At 39.5% G+C, this 6,227-nt stretch overlaps 1 protein-coding gene across 1 annotated transcript in view; it reads left to right on the top strand.

Annotated features, from left to right (window-relative positions):
* Positions 1–1,885, top strand: part of LOC118339705 (chemokine-like protein TAFA-2) — a gene marked incomplete in the record, with an annotated part of 57,111 nt that extends 55,226 nt beyond the window's left edge. The window contains 1 exon segment of the mRNA XM_035677407.1: positions 922–1,885.
* Between the last annotated feature and the right edge of the window lie 4,342 nt (positions 1,886–6,227).

Genomic DNA, 6,227 nt, shown 5'->3' with positions numbered 1-6,227 from the left:
AAGGAATATCTTATCTTATTGTCTCTACAGACAGAACAACAAACTAAACACTGGCTCAAGATAGGGCCTTTAGCATTTTTTGCTAGTTTCGCAGGTAGTTTCTCCTTCACATTTGAAAGGCAAGCATTATTCAAATGGTTGCAATCTGCAACTTCACACCAGATACACAAATAATATCAAAATCTAACCATCAGATTGTCCTATGTTCCAGAGACGATGAACTGGTTTCATTTTAGACTTTTTTCTAGAGCCGGCTTTAGGTCATGAAATAAATGTAACACTCAAGAAAGCGAAGCACATTCATTTTTACAATGGGATAAACCCTTCTGATTTTACTGACCTTACTGTAGCACTACCGTTATGACACCCTACTGGCACGCCTCTACAAAAAGCAAAACTGTGGGCTTGCCGTTTGCTTCATTCAACTTCTCTACAGTATACAGCCTCTCAGGGCCATTAGCAGGGGCCTTCAGACCTTTAGCCTTATATTTCCTCAGAAGATAATTCTCACAGTGCAAAACATGAAAAATAAACTGCAAGAATAAAAAGAGGCTTTAGTGCTGAACAATGCATCTGATTTTGTAGTTGCTTCACTGACATTTTTGTCATGTCAATCAGTGTAGGCGCGAGTCTCACATCTTGCTTGGATTTTCTGATGATAAAGTTGAGTTTTGTTACTGTAGGTCGTGCTCTTTTCTTTTTCTGCTCAGCCATGGTATCCGTCTCTGCTTATGTCAAGTTGCTCAGCTCCACTGCAGTCTCTTTGTGTTATACGGCTGAGATAGAGAGAAGCAGACATCTAGTACAAAATATCTGAAAATAATTTGAAGCATTTTTTTTAAACACCCTCAGTGTTGCTTTAGGGGCTTTTGAATGGCGCTTTGATGGCTCTGATTTCATTTTCTTTCTTTTTTTCCACAGGTGAACCAACAGTTCCGGTATTTGTTGGATCATCAAAGTGGAAGAGAGTAATGCAAAGGACCTTTCTGTAAATAGAGACTTCCTTTCTTCTGGACTGCAATTAATCTTTGGAAAACTCTGAATGCTTCTTCTTGAACTCTATGGACATCAAAACGAGGAGTAGATCCTATTGAAAGTACTGATCATTCAGAGCTTCTTTTTGAAGGACTCCATGTGATTAGCCTTACAGGACAACAGGATTTATTCTCTGACATTGTACTGCTTGTAGTGGAAGACAATGGTGAACTCTGCCTATATGTTTATTTCTAGTATTTATGTCATTTACAGGGGATTTTGCATCACACGTTGACCAGGGTGAACAGCAGGTCGGTTTGCTGTAAGCATCGCAAATATTCAACACACAAAATGTGGTTCTGTTTTATCAGTCAGTTGTGGCTTTCCTCTCTAACAAAGTGTAGTGTCAAACGTTCAGCTAAAGATGAAGATATGTGGCTGAGGAGCAGATATTAAGGGTGATTTTCATAAATACAGAACCACATTCGACAATGTGTCATTTATAAACTTAACACAGTAAATAAACTTAATTCAATTTGAACTTAGCACAAACCTCCTACACGTTGTTATGTGTGTATTAAGTGTTCCATTCGACCCAGATATTGTCGAGATCTGATCAAACCTACCAGCTGTTAACAGACAAAAAGTTGGATCCAGTCGTGGTTTATTTTTCCTCTGAAAATCGCTCTGCCATTTCCTGCCGCTTCTGCCAGATTTTGTTTTTGTATCACAGTTCTGGTGTTCAGATTCTAGACAACAGCAGTGTAAATTAAACACACAGCATTTGGTCACCGGCTGGGTGATGACAATGATGTTCCCACAACTGTTTTCAACTAGTTACTCAAGTATGATTTGCTGATCACCTTTCAGTAGGTATCGCTGACACTTCCTTTGTCTGTGTAAGTGATGACATCAGTAATAAACTATGGTTGTGTAACTAACACCTTGTGTCTTTTAACCACCTGTATGCTAACAGCAGCATGGCTCTAGGGATGGCAGTCCCAGCCTGGTCCAGACTGAGATTTCTCAACGATTAATGCCATCAAATTTTGTACTTATGGTTCAGTAAGGTTGAATTCTAATGACTTTGGTGATCCCCTGACTTTATCCCTAGTTTAACTTACATTCATACATTGATGGTAGCCAGAGGAGTAACCTTCATGAAGTTGACATTTGTGTTTTTGAGTGAAATGTCAAAAAAACAAACAAACAAAAAAAAACCTAAATGTATTGCCATGAAATTTGTTACACAAATTCATGTCCCCCCCAGAATTATAAGAACTTTAGTGATCCCTAAACTTTTCATCCAGGGATTTGTACAGGGAAGTCTAAAATCTAATGTGACGATGGATAAAATGTTAAAAACACATTTCACTGTTTAAGACCACCATGGATTATGAAATGGCCGCAGAGTTGAAACAGTGTCATCTGAATCTGATTATTACAGCTTTGATAAAGGTACTGCAGGGCTGTTGTATTGGATTAGATTTAGATCTGTGTAGCAAACAGACTGGCAGGTCACTATATTAGTCTCAGTTATTACACTGACAACACTGATAATACTCATCTTGTCTCTTATAACATTTATTACTCATAAAGATACTGTAACCCTTTGTGAACAGGAATGTGAGAATTGACCAATTCATAATTCTCAGACCCAGACAGCTGCAGAAAAATGTTTGAAGTCGTCTGATGACTGAATGTGAGCTCAAGTAAGTTCAATCAGCCGCTTTCCTGTCATATCAAACTCCCCAGTAACATCAAGGGTCCTTTACAAACTCGTCACCTCAGAGGGGATGCTGAAGTTATCAAATCAACAGCCAGAGCTGGTTTTCATGACTCCTGTTATCACAGTGGGTGAAATCACACAGCGCTTCGTTCAAGTGTTTTGATGTAAATCAGCTGGCAAAATGGTCAGTTTATTTTGAAATGCACAGCCCTGCGACAGATTTATCCCCTCCTTGTAGTTTCTTGTGAAATTGTTTCCAATGATGGTGCTTTTTTTTATATCACCCTGCCTTCCACAACAAGAGTACCATCTTTTATCATACTGACCCATTCTGAGTCCAATCTTTTTTCTTTGGAAAATGAAACAATCCTATGAATAATTACTTATTTTCTGTTTGTCATTTGAGGGGAATTGGTGCAACTTGCTCTTCTTGAAAGTGTTCCACATTTACAAGTTGGTGGCTCATTACAGAAACACAACAGAACAGTGGCCTTTGGAGCAATAGGTTGTTTTCGGAATAACAGGCTGACGGTCCTATGGGACATTTTTTGGACTATTGGGGTTTTGGAATGATGGGCGGTCCCAACAATGGCATGGCACCCTGTACTGCCTGCTTTGCACCAAACAACACACTAAGTTAGTAACTAGCGTGTGGAGGATTTAGCCAAATACTTTTCTCAGGAGTTGGTGGAGACTAAAACAGAGCTAAAAGCAGAGTGAATACTGGACTTTATTCATCGGGTTACCAGAAACACAACTTCAAATGAATGCTGCTCTGTCTTTGATCAATAGGCAACTGTATTCACTGTATAAAGTGATATTGTGTCAGTTGTGTGTTTACAGCCAGTTGGCGCTGCCCGAATGGTGGAAAAATCAATAATGCAAGTTTAAATATAATTCAAGGCGTGGAGGGAGAGATGTTAGAGTCACTGAGAGTCGAGGCAGAACAGCTGGAGGACAGACAGAAAACCAGAAAACATTTTCTTCATAAAGTATGATCCAGTTCTACTAAAAATCACTGACATAGTTGGAGCTGTAGAGCACTACGGACTTCTCCCAACCCAGACACCAAAGTCACGTGGTCTCGCACCAGGTGTAGGGGGCACAGAGAGGGAATGACATTCCGCTGTTATTTAAAAGGTAGGTAGGTGACAATTTGATTTTGGAATTTTGGAACATGAAACTAATTCATGAGATAAAACAGTAGACATTTAGCCAAAATGGACTTAAGTTACTCATGATGTAAACTGAACGCTTTTTACAGTAGCTTAATTATGTTGCTTGAGAACTGGGCCAATGCCAAGTTCAGTGAAAAATAACTAAATTGAAATGACCTTGTGCAGTTTTTCTTTTAGTTTAGTGGTTTTCAAAACAATTTATAAACATAAAACAACCAAAACAGCAGTTGCAATAGCTGTAAAGAGCAAAAACCATATGGTTAATAATATTTCATATGCTTGACACTATCTCACCTACAAATTTCCTAATATTGCACATAATTCTGTTGTCTAGATGAGAGCTTCTTAAATGTTCTCAGCTGAGGACCCCAGTGAGAGATCTGCCTTGCTTGCTCTGGGAAACAGGCTTATTAAAAAATTTCATATCCTCGTCATAAAGGGACCCACCAGCAACAAGCCTCAATTTGGATCTCAACCCACAGTTCAAAGAGCGCCGCTCCAGATTACTGTTGAGGATTTTCCATGCTTTTTTGTTGCATTGCTGACACCTTTCAATTCTTAAATGCTTCTCTTTCGGGAAATTACAAGAAAACGGAGACACAACGGAGGCAATAGTGTAATCAGGAGTTTATTCAGCTGCAGATGCTTGACAGACGCAGATAAATGAGAGGGTCTGAAAAAGCCATATTGCTCTTGTTTCCACGGGTTTTTAAAATGGAACTTGGTTTTCCTTTTATAACATACCCTATGTGCTTGCTGTAGACACTGTTACTTGTCTGCGCCTGTCAAACATAGTTACACTGAATGACTCTGTTTCCCTGCTCGCTATCCTTTTCCAAACAGTGAGCCTGTGAAATGTGCCGCGCTGAGAACAGAAGACAAGTGCTGCCTGAAGCGTCTTTCTCATGTTTCACGAGGAAGCTTCCTTCAAACATCAAGCTTCATTCCTTTTTACCGAAGGCGTCCGTTGGCAAAACGACAAACATTCTCAGAGAGTCAAAATGCCGTGACACCGCCGGCCTCTGCGTTTCAAAACAGTTTGACATTTCCAGGGTCAATGCTAGACTCCCGGTCGGTAACTGAGTCAGTTCAGAGGAGTCGGAGGAGTGTCCGGGGGAGGGTTAGCTCCAAAACAGAAAAAAACCTTTCTTTCAAAGCTTTGATTTCTTTCAAGGGATTCAAATGAAGTTAAGGCAGGCATTTCTCTCTTTTCCTTCTTTTTTTTTTTTGCTGCAGTCATTACAAGAGCACATCAAAGGAATCTCCTCCTCTCACCATATGCTGTATAGTTTCATAATCTAATGAGGGTTTTGTAATTACACAGTCCACCAGGGGAATGGAGCTCATCGATTCTCTGGGAAAAGAAATTTCATTACACAGACTCACTGTAAACTGTAGATGCTATCAACAGCTCTGTACTTTAATTTCATTTAATCATTTTACATGACAAAAAGCACTCGTCAGAGTTACATGTTAGAGAGAGACTTGCAGATGTGAATGTAAATCACTCTCATATGGAGTCTTTGGAAACTTTTCAGGCCAGAGGAGAAATGTTGAAAATGTCACTTGCAGAGGTACCAACATACAGGACATTTTTCATCTGATCATGTAATTTGTTTTCCCTGTGCAACGCAGTAGTCTGTATGACATTTCAATATAAGCGTGATGTACAACTAATGAATGCTACTTTTTTTATGGATGCAACCTGCATCCAGCAATAGGAAATCCTCTGATGCAATCATCAAGGCATCAAATGACAAATGAGAGACTCGCTGTGGTGGAATTATTTATATGTTTGTGCGGGTATAATAAAGGCTATAGCCATTAGAAGTGTTGATTCACGGTAGCCGTCTCACTGCTGTGTGTGGAAATCCTTTCAAGTCAAGCCTGGGAACAGTCTGAAACTTTGCTTTGTCTCAGCTGTGAAAGCTACGTCTTCCCCACCGTGAGCAGAATGCAAACAAACAACAGCTTATCCATCCATCCACATATCCATCCATCCACGTATCCATCCGTCCACGTATCCATCCATCCACATATCCATCCATCCACATATCCATCCATCCATCCAACAATAAAAGTAAAAAAGAAAAAAAAACATTATAACTTTCATCTGTTGTATTGTGTATATCTGTTATGAAGGATCAAAAAGCAGGATGACACATTTGCCAATATATATGCAGGTGTAAGTTTCACTGCCAGTAGAAGTTCAATATTCTAGTGAGTAGAGAGAAAAATCTGATGGGCGGAGCCAAAAACCAAAGTCTCTCTTGAGTCAGTAATACCAGTCAGAAAAGGGACCTATTATGCTTTCCTTTTTTGTCTGTGATATAATGTTACAATGG

This window comes from Morone saxatilis, unplaced genomic scaffold (genome assembly GCF_004916995.1).
Source record: "Morone saxatilis isolate NCDOM2014 unplaced genomic scaffold, NCSU_SB_2.0 Contig10, whole genome shotgun sequence".
In the NCBI taxonomy this organism is placed as follows: Eukaryota; Metazoa; Chordata; class Actinopteri; family Moronidae; genus Morone; species Morone saxatilis.
Note: the sequence above shows the minus strand (reverse complement) of the source record. Positions and strands in the feature narration are given on the sequence as shown.